Source organism: Mixophyes fleayi, chromosome 2 (genome assembly GCF_038048845.1).
Source record: "Mixophyes fleayi isolate aMixFle1 chromosome 2, aMixFle1.hap1, whole genome shotgun sequence".
Taxonomy (NCBI): domain Eukaryota; kingdom Metazoa; phylum Chordata; class Amphibia; order Anura; family Limnodynastidae; genus Mixophyes; species Mixophyes fleayi.
This window is the reverse complement of record NC_134403.1, coordinates 264,631,024-264,647,574: the sequence shown is the minus strand read 5'-3', so window position 1 is coordinate 264,647,574 and position 16,551 is coordinate 264,631,024. Positions and strand designations below refer to the sequence as shown.

Genomic DNA, 16,551 nt, shown 5'->3' with positions numbered 1-16,551 from the left:
GTTGTACACCTTCCGTTTGATCTTACGATCCCTAGAGATCTTTGAGACATTACAAACTGGCAAGGCATGATGGACAGGGCTGTAACTTGGGCTGTGCGATAGGGGCGCCCGCCCAGGGCGCAACGCTGAAGGGGGGCGCAGTTTAGGAATAATTTAGGTTAATTTGGTTGAAATTGAGGGCTAGGGGGGCGGCATTTGACATTCTCGCCCCCGGCGCTAGAATTTTAAGTTGCAGCTCTGATGATGGACTTTACATTTCACAGCAGCTGAAGAGCCAGAGGTTGCCTATGGTAATGTTGATCCTACAAATAATTTCTTACATGAACTCTCTTCTTGCTCCCAATTAGCACAGCTCAATTTAATATAATCAACATAGTGAATAGTAATGATGCTACATGTAACTAAACACAATGTCTGGAAGTGTAAATAGCCTGAAGCTTTACATAAATAACAGCCCATTAATTTCTTACTGCAAACATACAGAATATACTGTCAGGAAGCATTCTTCACATCCCATTCTCTCTTCTTTTACTAAACAATGTACGTTTCTCTTTTTCTTCACACAAAATAAGCAGAACAACCTGTGAGTCTTGCAGAATTAGAGTCTGATAATGAACTAAGACATCTACTAAACATGCACTTTTAAGGGAATCAAGTGGCTAACAAGTTTAAGATAAAAAAAACACAATACAGTATGTAGTGAGATCTAAAACTTGCAGTTATATCTAATTCCTTATCCTACTGTATCCATGGCGACAGCATGAGGCTCACATCACCAGCATGGATGACAATGTCTGCAGTAAGTAGTCCTTTTTTTAGATTAGCGTTTAAAAAATCTATTGATACCTTATTAAAAACAGAGCTAAGGCACAATATTAATATTACATTTGTATCATTATTGCAGAGTAGCACTGAAATATAACATTCAAGATATATGCATAACACATAAAAAAAAGGGATGCAAAACTACAAAAAACAAACAAACGAAAAAGAAATGTATATTTAATAAGCAAACTGGAGCTTAAAGCAACATGAACAAAACATAAAAATAATGGGTCCTTTACATTTTTCGAAATAAAAAACAATGTTACGGATTGAATACACAAAGACGCCTTAAGTAACTTACAAAGATAATAAAGAATGGTAATTCATCATCATCATCAACATTTATTTATATAGCGCCAGCAAATTCCGTACCGCTTTACAATTGGGAACAAACATTAATAAGACAATACTGGGCAATACATACAGACAGAGGGGTAAGAGAACCCTGCTCGCAAGTTTACAATCTATGGGACAATGGGAGTTTGAACACACGGGCATGTGCTACATCATATTGCACAATGGACCAGCTAGAATGCAAAGCTAAAAGTATTGAGTGGGCTGTGTGTGTGGCAATGTTGGTCAGAGGGTTGTTGTCTTGCGTTAGCTGTGTAGAGGTTGGTGATAGGGTAATCTAGGGAGATTAAGATGGTGGTTGAGGAATATTATAAACTTGTCTGAAAAGGTGAGTTTTCAGAGAATGCTTGAAGGTTTGAAGACTAGAGGAAAGACTTACTGTGCGTGGGAGGGAATTCCACAAAGTGGGAGCAGCCCGAAAAAAGTCCTGTAACCGAGAATGGGAGGATGTGATGAGAGTGGAAGAGAGATGTAGGTCTTGTGCAGAACGGAGGTGTCGATTTGGGAGATATTATTTTGAGACAAATGAGGAAATGTATGTCGGTGCAATTTTGTTGACGGCCTTGTATGTTAGTAGAAGAATTTTATATTGGATTCGTTGAAATACAGACAACCAATGTAGAGACTGACAGAGTGGCTCAGCAGAGGAAGGACGGTTTGCAAGGAAAATCAATCTAGCGCTGCGTGCAAAATAGATAAATTGTAATTCAAACATGAATGAAGTTGCTGTCAAATTTTGCACAAGCTTATTTTCATAGTGAAACGTAGCATTTTGCAGAGATACACAGTGCCAGTGATAAAACCTTCCAGTTTTGTATTTGTAAAATGCATATTTTGTGGAATAACATATGAGTAGAGTTGGAATTACGACGGTCAAGTCATCATAAAGTCCAACATTGTCCCCAAGTTAATGTGGAATACTTGAGTGCACCACTGTCAAGCTGCAGCTCACACAAAAGAGGGAATGTGATTATGACATACTGGGGGCTTGCCACATAAACCAGGGGTGTGCTCAGCGCTTCTGATGCTATAGTGAAACTAGCTCACGTCCCCTGAACTAAAAAGCTTTGGATTACCATGTGCATCAGTGGTAGGTGCGCACAGGACCCACTCACCATGGTGATGTCCACGCTCACCATGGTGAGTCGGGGCATACATTCCATCTTTGTTGGTGGGAGTAAACAATACCTTCCAACTTCTGTGTTTGTCCAGATAAACAGGAATCCAAGTTCAGCTGTACTTCCATAGCTGACAGTGGAAAATAAATGAGCAGACCCTTTGACCTTGATTTCAAACTTTTCCTCCTAAACTTGTCGTGTGCTATTGTATTCTATAGAATGATAAAGTAAATAAAATATAGAAAATATTTTAGGGTACTTGTTAACTATACGGACACCACTAAATCAGGCTCCTCCCATTGCCTGGCTCAATCAATTAATTCAGCGAATAACTGTGAGGAGACTTAGTATCAATCTGATTTAGACAGTGTATGTTTGGTGAGGTGGTATCCATGGAAAGGGGCACCGCGACATGGTGATATCAAAGTACAGGGGCGGGTGTGCCTGGGGGGCCCTGGCCTTTCTCTGTAGTGGGAAGAGCCACCAACCTGGTGTGGTCATGCCACCTCTCTGCAGGCAGGAAGAAGCCCCAAAAAGTTGCTGTACTGAGGTCCAAAATTACTCTTCGTGGCCCTGTCCATGGATCTCTTCGTTCCAGCTCTGGAAGCCTCTTGTTTTTGTCAGCCAGGTTCCTAGTTCTATACTGTGTTGTGTTTGTGCAGGGAGAAGGCTGTGTTAAAATGGGAGAGCTGGGTGCTGAGCACTGAATCACAATCATCCACCGGGTTACTATGAAAACTGGGCATTAATGTGTGGTTCAAGGTGAAGTGATTGGAGCACCGAGGGGAAGCGGACACCAGCACCACGAGGTGAAGCATGACTTGCTCAACATAACCAAGTGCTCCCTGGAATAACAGGTAGACAGATAGAGTCCATGTATTCAAGTGACCTATTTTTACTGGACACATTTTACTTACTACACATATTGATGCAATATTGTTAACGAAGAGTCCCTGTAGCGACTCTGCAAACTCCACAGAGATCGATGGAGACTGCCGGTCGTGAGTGCATACACACTGCAGAATTGGAACGACACTGTTCCATCGTTGAATGAGATTTTTAGTTCACTTTAAAAATAAAATAAAATGATACAATGTGCTTTGGAACGATAATCATTCATGGTTGCAGCATATACTCTAATGCCATATCAGGCCGAACAGTTGTTTATTATGTGATTGGCCAAATAATCAGTTGCAAAACCTGTAGTGTGTAACCAGCCTAAGTCTCCTAGTAGGGTCTGTAGGTAAAAATTAGGAGGGTCATTAGACTCTGCACTTTCCCAAAGGAACCAATGAAAATTATAACTAGGGGCCTGATTCATTAAGGATCTTAACTTAAGAAACTTCTTATTTAAGTCTCCTAGACAAAACCATGTTACAATGCAAGGGGTGCAAATTAGTATTCTGTTTTGCACATAAGTTACTGACTGTTTATTCATGTAGCACACAGATACTTGATAGCTTATTTGTACACTGAAATTTAAAGTTGATATTTGTCGTCTTTAACTTATGTGCAAAACAGAATACAAATTTGCACCCCTAACATTGTAACATGGTTTTGTCCAGGAGACTTAAAAAGTTTCTTAAGTTAAGATCCTTAATGAATCAGGCCTTAGATTCCTACTTTTGTTCATTGAGTTGTTTAACTCAAAATTTCTTCAGTACAGATGTATTTTGTTTGTGTCGCATTTTATTTCTAAATGAAAGGGTAAAAAGTGAGTATGAAAGGTTGCTTCATTCTTAATCTCTTATTTCCATAATCCCTTTATCTTGTCCCACAGCTCTTATTTTATTTTACTGAAGTGTGAAAATCCTCTCTCAATACAATAGGACATAGTGTCAAAAAATAAGTTACATCATTGAGGTGGGGCATGATGCCACGGGGTGTGGGCAGTTCTGGAAATGAACAAAAAACATAAGCAGGGAAAAAAGTAGCAATACCCTGCAGAGAACCTGCACAGAACGATGTGTAACTTGTTTGGTCACCTTCTCTCTCAATTAATTAATTTTTTAACTCGAAATTTCTTCAGTAACCACTATTTAACAAGTGATTAAGAGCCAAAATGCAGACGTAAACACTGGCAACAGGCTCTTCCACTTTTTCATTTTTATCGAAGGGCCAACGCTGGAGAAATCGTAGATTTCTTCCGCATTAACCTAATTACTGGCACTTACTGCTGTCCCCATAGACCTCGATGGTGTTACTGGTCTACTGAAATGGGATCTAGCTGAAGCCTTTTTTGGCTTCGCTGGATCCCTCCAGGGAGAAAGCACTACGCACATGGTACTTTCTCCATTCACCAACAGTGTCAGTTGACCAGAAAATAAGGCTTAATCGACGAGGGGGTCAACACTGGGGCCCCCGAGAACAGCCACGGTAAATTGCAGCTGCACTACTTTAGGTACCACTGTGATATGCAGCAGTGCATATTGATGGCTACCACGCTGAGGTCATAAATAGACTCCAAAATATTAATCCTTTAGACAACAGATAATAGTAATAAGGCATTGCATCAAATAAACAGCATGTTCCTAGCTAACAACACCCATACACCACCTAATCCATTCAATGTTGTTTGTTGATTTTTATGTATATTTATATGTATATCTCAGTGGCAGTACCTCAAAAAAGGGTGATATATACACTTATAATATACCACTTGCAACTGGGTGTTTGTTAGGTTATTGTATTGGAAAGCAAACGAGACTGAAGTAAAGGTTGGGTCTGTTGCTAGCTCTTTGTTGCTATGCAATTTTCAAAATACAATACATGTTATGAATCTGTTTCATACCACGTGACACTTATTTCTATTCAAAAATTGTAAGCCTGACTTACATCCAGCAAATTGTGCCCCAGTGGAAGCTGCTACAAACACTAATACAGTACTTCATGAGGGACAGTGCACTAAAAGCAATTACTCTTTGTTCTATAGCATATTGTCTGTGTCATTACTTTATAGAAAATGTTTGCTTTGGGCACTTCACAATTTAGTGCAGGACACTTTGATCTCTGCCAGTTTCCTTTATACCTGGTCCTTAGATATTGAAATCAAACCTACTTATCCAAATTTGTACATAATTTAAGACTAAAATGGGGTCTACTTATCAAATGGTGAAAAGCCTTTTTGTCAAAAACAGAGCTTTGTCCTATATACTAATGGGGTTATGGCTGGTGGGGCTATCACTTCGGAACTGAGGATGGAATTACCAGAACTGAAGTATTGAAGTCTTCTTTTCTTATTCTTGGAAGCTGGCTCACTCATGTATATAAAGATGGAGACCCAGTGAAGTGGTAAGTGACTTTATCGCTCTGGACCAGTATTGCCAAGAGATCTAAGTAAAGATCAGGGGGTAAATGTATCAAGCTGAGAGTTTTCCGGCGGGTTTGAAAAACCAATCAGATTCTAGCTATAATTTATTTAGTACATTATGCAAAATGACAGCTAGAATCTGATTGGTTGCTATAGGCAACATCTCCACTTTTCAAACCCGCCGGAAAACTCTCAGCTTGATACATTTACCCCAGATGGCTGGAGATATTGACCTGATTTATTAAGGAAAGTAAGGCAAAAAATGAGTAAGTTTTCTCATGGACAAAACCATGTTACAATGCAAGGGGTGCAATCAGTTTATTATTTTGCACATAAAATAAATACTGGCTGCTTTTTCATGTAGCACACAAATACTTGATAGCTTTATTCATACACTGAAATGTAAAGTTGATCTAGGACATGCCTTACTCCAACTATAAATCCGCCATCAGATTTTAAATTTGCCACCCCCCTCCAATGCAACATGGTTTTGCCAAGGTGAGAAGTTACTCTTTTTTTGCTTTACTTTCCTTAATGAATCAGGCCCGTTCTGTTTAAACATAGTCAAAAGGTAATTTTCTCATTGTCTTGTCATTATTTGCTTTGGAAATTATGACAAATAGGGCCCTAGATACCTTTTACTTTGCTACTGTATTTTTTGGATATGATTTGTCTTTTTGCATTAGCACAGTAAATGAATTCAAATCTAGATTGATCATGGGAATGTATATGTAGTTAATCATCTGTGCATTTTGTATCTCGTTGGATTAACTGTTTTGGTCTGCGTTCAACTACAGTCATAGCTGATAAAGGTACATTTCAGAGGACTTTCATTTTTACCTCAAATCTAATTTATGTGACTGAGAGTTAGAAAGAGTTAAGCCTCTCCCATCTGTTTTCACTGTCATATGCAAATAATGCATCTCTTATAAGAACAGCATGTTTGGGAAAGAGACCGTCTGGTGTCCCAGCTATACATACTTGTGTCCTAGTAGTTTACACCTGGACTCTAGTATTGCCTTCCCAGTGTCCTCAACTCAGTGAACAGACTTTAATTGTGACAAGTTTTTGGCAGAGAGTGTGTATGAAATAGGAGGAAACTTGCCTTGCATAAAATGGGATAAAGAACATTCTTTAACAGATCATCTGGCTATATATTTGTATAGTATAAATCTACAGTGGGCATTGTATTTTCACTATAAAGAGCCTTTTTGAATTTAAAGCATAGTTATATGAAACATTAAAATATAACCAATTCACTATACTTACTGATAAACAGAAGTAGAAATTTTCTGCAAGAGAAAACAGATTTTCAAATTAAAAGTATTTGATGTTGGGTTCACATGTGGTTTACATGCATTGGGCATGCATTTGGAAATGCGTCCAGAACACAAGCAGGGCAGTGTTTTCCACATTCATTTCAATGGAGTTTTCAGCGTAAGCACTATATATAAAACCCAGTTGAAATGAATGGAAGATCTATACATATATATAAACATTGTGGCTCACCCAAATTTCTCAACATGCCCTAGTGCTAGACAAACTGTGCTGGTCCTCACTAAAACAGGGGGACATCGAGTGTGGGGCTCCCCTATGGTTCCCACTATTAATAGGAAAACCTGCAGATTGGGTAACGCCAGTCATTGCTGAATCCTTCCTGGGCTGATGAGTGTGGGGCTAAAGCCTCCATTGGAGGGAAAGGAAAAGACACAGGAGCTCTCCCAAAAGAGATTACCAGCCCAGTGCCGAATAGCACTGGGGGCTTTTCCCGATTCCATGGGCTGTGGGGACCCTGGTGATGAAAAATATTGGGACCCTAGAGTGGTCCCATGTAATCGTAAGGGGTTTATAAAACCTCATTCCATTATAAAATAATAAAATGGAGTATTTGAACCAAAGACACATGGTTGCCTAATCATCTTTTATTGAAATAATTCACCAAACCCTTGTTCACCAAACTTTTGGTAAAATAAATACTTATTCTTTATTTATATTCCATTGGGATCTTCTTGTAACCCATAAGAAAATCTTCTTAATATGTAGTCCATGGCAAATGTTCTTTATTTGTAATCCAAAGGGAAATATTTTCTATTTATAAATCACTTGGATTTGTAATCCAAGCAAGTTCATCTTCATTTGTAATCCAAGGGAATTATTCTTTCATTAATCCACAGGAAAACCTTCTTTTTGTAATCCATGGGAAATTAAAATAAAAACCCACAATAGACTATGTGAACTGATCTGCTAGGATATCCACCACAGAATGACTGTGCACTGAAGTGACCACTAATCATCATTGCCACTCAGCCAATCACAAGCTTTTTCCCTCGCTAGCTGTGACGTTTTGGGTTCTCCTCTTCTGACGGCCTGCGTATGTGCAGTAGAGCCCCAGTTGGGCTTTCCCTTACAAAAACATTGCTATGAAGCCCCACAATAGCTAGTTTTACCCCTGAGTAGTGGGCAGGGTTACTGTTTTTATTAATTTTATCACAAACTATAAATTTAGTAGGAATTCAGATTACGGATTCTTTTAGGTCTCCAAATGTTTGAGTGGCAGCCAAATCTGAATACATACTGGAGTCTGCTCAGTATGAAATTGTATTCATAAATAATGACTTTCTGTACTGGGAGAATTGCTGTCAGTTACACTTTTCCTTTTTTTTCGAGCAGGCTGTAAAGGATTTATAGATTTCAGTGTGTAATGTAAGATCATTGTCTGCACCAAAAGCAACTGGTCAACATGTATATGTATATGTATTATAAGGTTACATTAAAAAACTTCATTAACACAACTGACCCTTTTTAAGATAGATATACAGCCCACAAATTACCATTGCTGAGAGATATAATTTAACACAGATAGAAAGTATGTAACAAAACATATTTTTGTAACTGGTCTTCAAAGTCTACTAATACCTAAAAAAAAAAAAAAAAATGTTAAACTCTATCCATTTGCATAAAATTCTGCCTTTTGTCCAGAAATCCAATGCTAGAAGACGGTTGTCTACTTGCAACCTGGAGGAAAACCAAACTGAAGGGATTTTTTTGTGTAACAAAAGTTTGGTTGGTAACCCTGGGACATGGGATGGGGACAATCAAGGTGGCTGCTGTTACAGCGGACCTGCAGGGCATTCATGAAAACTGTTCTACAGACAACTATATAGAAAAGGTAGAATTATCCATAGCAACCAAATATTTGATTTCAGTTTCAAAATGATACTTAAAAAATTACAGTTAAAATATGACTGGTTGCTGTGGGCAACACCTGTTTATCTTCAGAGTTACTTGTAGAATAGTTTTTATAAATCTTCCCACTGGTCTTCAAAGAGTTGCGGTTGGCGCGTTAGACACAGTATCCATGACCTTTATGCCAGGCCTTATGTTTCCTGGCGAACCATGTTACATACTGTATGGTTTGGGACCATGTCACATGGTCACCCACTGAGTTGTACATAACATGGTGAAAGACACTTTTGACAGCCCTAGGGATCATACACACGGGCACTGAAGAACAACATTCACTGAAGTGTAATTTGATCTTGCTTCATAAGAGCTTTGAAACATGTTAAAGATCTTTTGAAGCAAGATCAAATTACATAATATTCAATGAGCATTGTTTATCTACACCATTACATACGAGTCCTAGGGTTGCGAAAGGTGCCTGTCATCATGTTATAGCTCCACTCACTGGGTTATCACCTGCGTTATAACATAGTGCACTATGTACTTTACCTAATGCTTTGACAGGCTTCACATAGAATTACGTTATCACACTGACAAGTGCGAACACTGCTGGCCACGTCAAAACTGATGCAAAGCGATGTAAGCACTCGATAGAAAGTGTGCGTGTATGGGTCCATTTGCTTATATTATTTTTGGTGTCCCAGTATCAGGGAGCATTTACTAGACTTTGCTGACACATGTAAAACATGTGTTAAATGCCTGATTTTAACAAATTTGGTCAACTTTGAAGCCAGGACCTTTTAACTTTCAAGTTAAACCCTTGTTAAAATAATGTAGAATTTATATTTAAGTTTACACCTAGATTTAAGAAGGATATCATTGTTATATATGTAGGTTATTTATTTTGTATGAATGATATTTTACACAAGAGTTTAATTTTTTGGTGTTTGTTGGATTAAATATCGCTTTATTGATAAATCCTGAAATGGCAGATGTTGGCGCCATAACTTTTGCCTCAGTTGGTATAAAGTTATAACTATGGGCAACGGTGTCTAATAGCAGGGTTCATTTACTAATGGTGCATTTAAAACCACAGAAGTTGGAAATTGCTGCACTTTAGAGCAGCTCTGTGCCCAACTTCTCTCATAATCATCTTAGCATAACATAGTTACAAATTTGTGAAGGCAGTGGTAAATTACATAGTGAGGAGTGTCATCACACCGAGGACAGGGTTGTTTCATGATCCACTGAAATACCATCTCAGTTCAACTGCTGGATCTGCTAATCCTGTGATCTCTGCGGCCGGCTTGGTGCAAGCAGCTGCCGTCACTGCTTTTGTGAACATAGGAAACCAGTGTTCTGGGTCTGTGTCCAGCAGTGAGCATGACGCCAAACAAATATACCAGGCATACAGCTATTCTGAGCAGGCAGATAACCATAAGAGTATCCATGCAGCACAAAAACAAAAGTCTTCTCTAAAACCATAAGACGATGGAGGTTCATTTAATGTAAATGGTGAAGGACAGTCATGGTGGCCACAACCCAGCTCAGTGGTGGAACTACCGGGGCCCATGGAGATAATGGGGCCCGCTGCATGGCAGATGCAGAGGGTGGGGGCCCCGGTTCCCTTCTCCTCACCTCTCTGCCCCGGGGCCCACAGCTCACTAGTTACCAAGCTTATCGTGAGATTTTTATCAGTTATTGTTCCCCACACTTTTTGGATTGTAAGCTCATTTTGGCAGGGCCAGAGGCAAAATAGAGCGTCACCAGACAACTATGTATGGCCCTGACAATGTCACTGTAGCCCTCCAGGCTTCACACTCTGCCTCCCTCATTGCCGGGCCCAACTCACCAGCAGGCCCTGTAGCAGCCACACCCCTTGCATCTCCTATAATTCGGTTTCATGTTACGGTATGCAATTTGTTGATTTACAGCGCATTGGTGCTTTATAAGTAAAGAATAATAATTATAATAGCAACTACACATTTAACTAGACAGTTGAAAGCTACAAATTTAACACTTAAATGTAATGTTAGTAAATTAAACCTACTGATTCTAAATCAATTAAAAATAAAAAAAAATCAACTTTAGTGCTTTGAGTTTTCTCAAGCTATGTTCCAAATGGAATAAGGTGTAAGAAACTGATCAGAATATACTGAAACCTGATACTTGGGTCAGACCAAAATGCCGGAAAATAGTGCGTGCTTGGTTTTCCGACATTTTAGTGTGACTCCTGTTTAACACTACTGCCTGTACAAATAGCAGACACATGCTGCCTGCAGTATTTTGTCAGCGGATTTCTCGCAGCTCATTCCATATGGAATGTGACGTGAGAAAAGGCTCACAAAGCGCTCATCTGAATGAGTCCATGCTTAACATTTTATTTTGCACTAATTACAGAACATTACCGTATTTAAAAGGAAAACAAAACAAAACATGAAAAGCCCTATCTTTTTCATTAATGTTTAAATTTTGGTCTGCTAAGGTATTTCATGCAGCACCATAGAGACGCACTGATTTATAATATCTGTGCCATGTTACACACAATGCTACCTAATAGATTTCCATGTCGTGTTCAGTAGAACACCTTTATTAGCGTAACTGCCATAAAATCTTATTTCAGGAGATAGTCCTCATTCTTCCATTTTATTTGCAGGTGTATTTAAATAATATACTGACATTGGACTAGCTGATTATCAGCTAGTAGTTTTAGCGCCTAGATTATATTCAAGTTGCAGAACATCTTATGCAAAAGCGCAATCAACAATGTGAGCTCTAGAAAGAGGCCTGCATCAAATGTAAGTCAGACCACCTATTGGTGCACGGTATATAGAGCACAAGTGTTATGTATTCCTATGAAGATTAAATCAGCCCTCTGTGAATGGAGCCAGCTGCTTTGATTCCCACTTAGTTATACAGCTGCTCTTGTTAATTAGTAATGAAACAGACAGGAGACAAAGGTAGCGAATGTAGACAAGGTTACAAGAGGTTTCGAGTAAACGAAGGGTTAAAGATCGCAGCAGGTGCCTTATCTTCCTGGCTTTTGTAACCATTCCCCTTAGGACATCAAAAAAGGGTTAAATGTTCACCTAGATCATCACAGTCTGTTATACAGTGTAACTGAAAGATGACCCGGATTTTTTTCTTTTTGCCTACAGCCCGCATATTATGATAATGTGCTCACATACATAGAGTGGTATGTTGATTGTGCTGTTGATGCAAACCAGCTCTGTCATTCTTTCAAATTAACACTTTTTTTTCCTTTCTCTGCTTGTTGCTTGCTTCATCCCCTAAGGTTATTTCTGTCAATCTGAATCTGCACTCTACTGCTCCCTTGCACATCTAGCTCTTAGGAAGGGAAACAGATTTAAAGTCCCAAAACAGTTGCTAAGACTAGATTTCCTTCAGAGGGTAAAGAGTTAACGTACTACTGCACTGCAGATCCACACAGCAGGGAAGGGGTTGCTTTAAGAGCTAAGCCTGCTTCTACCACACAAACACACAGCCAGTCTCCTGGTTAGCTGTTGACAAGAGAAACTAATCTACCCCAGAGTTGACATAAAAAAAAACTATACACATAAGAATGAAGATGTAAAAATAAATTAAAATAGCTAAAAAAGATTCCAGATAACCATTTTAACCATAATGCCTATTAGTAATGTAATCAAAGTGCTGTAAAACATTTTATTCTTTCTGGCGCAATTTAGGGTTAAACTTCTCTTGACTGGTTAATTATGAAGAATAAGTACATGTTCAAGGAAGTAATTTCTGTTTTTGAATGGACACAAATTTGTGCCAATAAATGAGTTTACTTATTTATTTCTGGACTGGCAGCTTAAGAAACACCCTTGTAGATAGCCTTTTGTCGTTGCCATCAGTTTTATCACTTCTAACAGATAACAGACCTGTGCCAAAACTATTGCCTTCTCTTGAAGTAACCTTGCCCTTGCCCATTAACAACAGATCAATATAGGCAACTGACCTCATTTTCAGGGACAGTCTCAGGTTTTAAAAAAGAATCCTGAACATGTTTGTCCTTGGTTTTCCACACAGTACCACTTCTTAAGTTTTTTTTAAGCCAGATGTAATTTCTGGTCATCTGTCCATTCTCTGTATGTTATATATGTTAGGATTTATTGAATTGAAGACTATTTCAAACACATTAGAAATTTTAGAAATCCTTCTATTAATATTTAATACATATATTTTAGGGACATCTGGTGGTTTCCGTATGCCTGAATAAATGTTGTAAATGCTCTATGCTGCCATTGTAAGTAAACTAAAAATGACTGCCCCATGGAACGATCTTAATACAATTATGTTGTCTATTGGTAGGACATTAATATATTTTAATATATACAGCATACATGTTATGAAGTTTGTAGTGATAATTAGCAATTGATCAATATCAAAAACCAGGAAAACTACGCTGGACCAAAGTTTCTAGGGGCAAATCTTCAATACCAGGAGTAGTGTTGAATTATGCAGAAATATTGTACATGACCAGCAACAAAATATCTCTAAAATGTTTTTTTCAGATATTGACATTTAGGTAGCTATAATAATGTGGCTGGTGATTTTGCATTAACCATCCGAGAAGGTTGAGTAATACAGTAATTACCTTTTAGCTAAAGAACACTGTTGAACAGGAACGTTCTGCCGAGGGGACCTGCTTAATCTTGGCACCCAAGCTGTGTCCAGCTGAGCAGTCATATGTTCTCTTTATGTTCAGTAGTGATCATCTGTATGTATAGGGTATAGTAGTTACTACGCTTCTTTATTTGCTATATGTACAACAAGTTGTTTATGTTTATGTAGTATATAGTACACAAAAGCACACACTACATACATATGACGACACCAAAAAATTATACAAAAATAATAAGTACATAAAATCCAGATAGTATATCACACCTAGCTGATAAACTGTATGTATGTATGTATATATAAATATATATATAAATATATATATATATATATATATATATATATATATATATATATATATATACACACAGAGGCATCTAGTTTATACATATTATATATAACTGCTATGACATATATTACCATACTATCAGCTGTTATCATATGTGCCTTGGAATTAGTATTATCTATTTCCTTATAGTGCACCTTAAAATAGAACAGGAGTATACTGTCAACGGAATTGCAAATTGTGGTTTGAGTAAACTGAATATATATATGTCTCTAATATATGCCATTGTATGCCTAACAGTAGGCAATAGTAAGATTATACCACAGGATTTTAACCCAGTGACAGTATAGATGTAAAGTTGAGTCTAATTGTTCAACATGGTGTTTCTGCAAACACGTATATAAAAAACATAGATGTACTTAATTCATTTAATTCAAGTTATTAAATGTACATGCTAATATTATTCAGGTTTCTATAAGGCTATCACAATAACCTCCCCCTTTTAATTGATTGCATATAAACACTACGGTGCTGTCCCTTTAAAAGGAATTCCACCTTACCTTTGCTCTGTTTACACTGTACGGAGAGAGGACTGGTAATGGCTGTGTAGACGATCTCCCTGAAATGTGCCCCCCTTTGCCTCACGTCTGGTAGATGCCCTCCCTGTCCACCTTTGCCCAGGACCTCACAGAGGGAGAGAGTAAGCAGCTGCCCTGTGAATGTGAGCCAGAAACCCAGCCTCCTGGCTCGCACTGCTTTCAAGCCCTTGATGTGTCACTTTGGCTCCACCCTATTAAAGGCTTCAGTGACATGCCAGGCAACTGCCTATCCTTGGAGGGAAGGGTTCGGGCAGCAGAGGGGATGTGCCAGGGTCAGTGGGAGGATATAGATGCCAGGCAGATGCAAAATTAAAATAAGCCTATCTAAATAGGTGCTAGTTTGAGTTTTCATCGCACAATTGTCAGTGTTTGTATAATAATCGATATGGTTTAGATTGCTGAGCCTATTTTTTCTCCTGTGCCTCAGAAGTGCCGATTTAATATATTTCTGATAATTTTATCAAATAAAATGCACAGATTATCTGTAATGTTTCTAACGAAATTTGACAATAATTCTGCACCAACATTTCTCCAAAGTGAAATTAGGAGATAGAGATAAAATAAGCACATTTTCACATTGCAGTCTGGCTATGCCAACCTGTGGCACTTTACCTCTTGTATCAAACTCCTATTCCTATAGATTGTAAACTTGGGAGCAGGGCCCACTTACTGATTTATCTGGCTGTTAATACCCAGTCATGTTTTATTACTATGTTTATTTCCAGTTGTAAAGTGCTACATAGTATGCTGGTATTACATAAATATATAATAATTAGTAAGGGGAATATAACCAGAAATGGTCTAAAAACAATTGGTGAGGTATAACCTGGTGTGATAACTTGGTGTGGCTTCTCACAGTGAGAAGCCAATTTTTTACCATCTTTTCTCTTTTTCTTAATGACATATGACCTTCACTAAATGTACTGAGTTAAATGTGAGAGTTACCACACTTTTGTTTGTTAACATTATTATATTTTATTATATATTACTTAGATGCAGATGCATTACTTGTGCATGTAGCAGTTTTGCCTGCTAGCATAATGTGGTGTCCACTTTCCATTTTTCATTGGGACAGTCAGGGTTTAGGAACCCCTGTTCAGTTTTCTGATCATTCTGCCAATGAACTTGAAAGCCAGACAGAGCACGCCACTTTCACCTATCAATCCCAACAAAAACTAATGTGCAAAAGAGCATTTTCTTGTGCTGAACAACAATTATTTCATTGGTGCTCTTCCATAGAAAGATTAAAGGGTCTATTTATCAATATCGGGGGATATGTAAGATTTTCTATTGCTGCTTATTGCAGCAATAGAAAACCTTCTATTGTCCAATTTACTATTAAAGTTCCCCAGGGTGAAAACTTTGTACAGAATTGAGCCCCTCCTCCCTTAGCCTTGGTCAGTGACTCCCAACACATTTTTCGTGTCACCACAAGGCTTATATGGCCACAAGAATGTGTCACAAGAATTTAGGTGCCATAGAAGTAATCTACATGTTTCTATGGCACCCAAATTCCTGTCTATCAAATTTCTTAGAAATTAACATAATGCAATATGATGATACATTGATTAAATTTCCATTGCAAATGAAGATTCAAACCATATTTACTTTTTTGTTAGGTTTAGTGATATTTGGCCATGATTACAGTTTTGTTTATTAACCCCTTCTTATCTGTAGGGTATTTGAATCTTCATGACCAGAGTCATTATTACATTTTCACAATTTCCCATTTTTCACTAGAACATAGGCAACCGAGAGGGGGTTTTCTAGTGCCTGAAAAATCCCATCCAGGCTTGGGGCACTGTATAATTGAGGTGGCTGGACCCTGCTCCTACTTCCCACAGCTCTGCTTGAAAAGGGAGAGCTGCGTGCACCTAACAGTAATGCACGCAGCATTGCCCATGTATATTAGAAAGAGTTGGAGTGCAGCCAAGCACTGTTTAAAATTATAACCACGCCCCCATGCATGCTGGTCACGCCCACTGGCGGCGTGGTGTGGAAACCCCCCTCTACAATTCCTGCGTTTGCCCCTGTAGGAATAACTTTTTATTCCTTTATCTGTTTTATATGACAGATGGGGATTTTAAAAAAAAAATAAATAAATAGAAAGATCCTTGAGGAAAATAGAAATTTCCATGATTTTTCCCACAGTTTTTCACCAAAATTATACTAAAAAGCAGTACTTTATACAAGGTCTGACATATTTATAGGGGCCAGAAACAAAGACGG

General features: G+C 38.3%; 1 protein-coding gene across 6 annotated transcripts in view; it reads right to left on the bottom strand.

The window, feature by feature from the left end:
• Positions 1-14,509, bottom strand: part of CDK18 (cyclin dependent kinase 18) — an 84,724-nt gene extending 70,215 nt beyond the window's left edge. For 3 of the 6 annotated variants that reach the window (XM_075196134.1, XM_075196133.1, XM_075196135.1), the window contains exons 1-2: positions 14,284-14,509; positions 13,412-13,532 (exon numbers count right to left, since the gene is read on the bottom strand). The gene's annotated coding sequence lies outside the window, so the exon portion shown is untranslated. The remainder of the gene's footprint in view (positions 1-13,411; positions 13,533-14,283) is intronic. The other 3 variants (XM_075196138.1, XM_075196137.1, XM_075196139.1) reach the window with 1 other exon arrangement.
• Between the last annotated feature and the right edge of the window lie 2,042 nt (positions 14,510-16,551).